This window comes from Vicia villosa, linkage group LG7 (genome assembly GCF_029867415.1).
Source record: "Vicia villosa cultivar HV-30 ecotype Madison, WI linkage group LG7, Vvil1.0, whole genome shotgun sequence".
NCBI lineage: Eukaryota > Viridiplantae > Streptophyta > Magnoliopsida > Fabales > Fabaceae > Vicia > Vicia villosa.
In genome coordinates this window covers 751,955-754,197 of record NC_081186.1, presented here as the reverse complement: position 1 = coordinate 754,197, position 2,243 = coordinate 751,955, and positions in this window count along the sequence as shown.

Sequence of the window (2,243 nt, the reverse complement as noted above, 5' to 3'; positions counted from 1 at the left end):
CTTTGGGGTTCTTTGGTGTGGTCTCTCATCTTTTAAGAGTAGACATGTATCAACACTTATGTGATTGAGAGGAGTGTTATCTCCATGCTTCTTCTTTGCTTATCTCTTACCATTTACTTACCATGTTCCCTTAGGGTGGTGACTTCAATCTTGATTAAGATTAGTCACATAGAACAACTTAGGTTGATATCTATGCATGTTAATAATAGGTAGAGATTCTCTTATCCTTGACCTTAGGGCCACCATTGCATGTTAAAATTAGGATAGAGATTTCCCTTTAGAGATGTATGTTCCCGTTTGCATAATAAACACAAAACACATAAAGCACTTAATAAAGGTTGGAATTAAATAAAAAGGGAATAGAAGCTCAAGTCTCGCTTGCTTAAGGGAGTCACTTGAGTGGAAGTTCCCAACCATAAAAAACACCAACCAAGAGTAGCTCAAGTCCGCTTGCTTAAGGGAGTCACTTGAAACGCTCGACAAATATTTCTTTTGCTTTTAAGAGCAAGTTACTTCCACTTCACTCCCAGTTTAAGTCTCCAAAGGTCGAGCAGCGGAGTGTGATGTAACTATTCACTAAAAAACACACAACAAACAATAAAAAACATAGAAAATATTGAGCAGAACTACGATGTAACATCCCTATTTTTATTAATTATATTAGTAATTATATTATTTGGTGTTTTTAAAAATTAGTTACTTATTTAGTTATTATGCGATATAATAATTATTTAAGTATTTAATTATGTGAGTGTTTGTGTTGTTTGACTTAACTGAGTTATTAGAGAGATATAACTAAATGGGCTTAAGTCATAGAAACATAATGGATGGATTGGTGGGTTAAGCCCAATTGTCATAAGAGAGATAGTAAGAGTATAAAGTTAGGGTTTTAGAGTTGGATTCTCATAACTAATTTTGGGGGAGAAAGAAGAGAGAAGATAAAGAAGGGAAGAGCACTTGGGAGAAGAAGAAAAATTATGGAGGAAGCCTCAATTTCCGCAGCAAGTTTCAGCAGAAAACCACCTTGGAAAATCGGGCGTATCTCTCAATCCAACCGTTGGATCGTTGCGGTACTTAGACACAACATTCCTAACCCATAGAGGTAAGTTCTGAGCGGAGAAAATTTGATTTTGAGGGTTTCAAGTTTGTCTGATAAGCTGATTCTCGAACTGGTTTTTAGGTGTGTCTCTAAATGATGTTAGAAAGGATTTCTTTTGGAGAAAAGCTTAGAGTTGTGGTGAAAGAGTCCATATTTGCCATGGTAAGGGTGGGGTTCATTCATGATAAAGGGTTGTATGATAGTATGTTATGGTGGGTAGATTCTATACTTGATATCCATGTTCCTCTATGTGCAATTTTGGGTATTTGATGGTTTGATAGAATGTGATGATATAAATGTGATAAGTTGTGTGCAATTGATAATCTATGTGCATTAGATTGTTGTGCTGGTTCTGGGTACACCATTGATAGAGAAATAATGGGTTTAGTATTGGACTTGAAAATGTTAGGGTTTATGTTAGATTCTCATGAAATTAACTCTAATCATCTTTTGATATGAATTAATTATGATGTTGTTGTATGAATAACTTATGATTAATCTTATGTGTTTTGTGATGAATTGTTGATGATATATAACTATGTTTGTATGCATTATATGTTGAATTGTTGATATTATGTAACCATGTTTGTGTACGTTATGTATTGATGAGTTGTCGATAACATGTAATTATGTTTGTGCGAGCTATTTGATGAATTATTGATAACATGTAATCATGTTTGTGTGCATTATGTATTGATGACTTGTGGATAACATGTAGTTATGTTTGTTGTTAGTATGTTGGACTTCTTCTTGTTGTTGTAGACCCTATGGTCAAAGTTGATAGGTTGTATTGAGTGGATAAGCATGAAGTGAATATTGTTGTATAGTTGAAAATGATTATGTTTGAAATAACATGATGTATGCTCTTTATGACGAATAGTTGTTGTTATGACGAGGATGATTATATGATGATGATGATGTATTGTGAAGTTGAATATGTTGTTATTATTGAGTTGTTGTTATTATAACTTGTTGATGATTCGTTGATGAAGTTGTAGGCCTATGTCCAATGTTGAATAAGTTGAATCGTCCCAATATATGAACACGTTTGAGTTGTAGGTCGAATGACCAGTGTTGATTTAAGTTGATGCATTTAATGCATGTTTAAGTTGTTGTTGTTGTGTGTTTAAGTTGTTGTACCTGT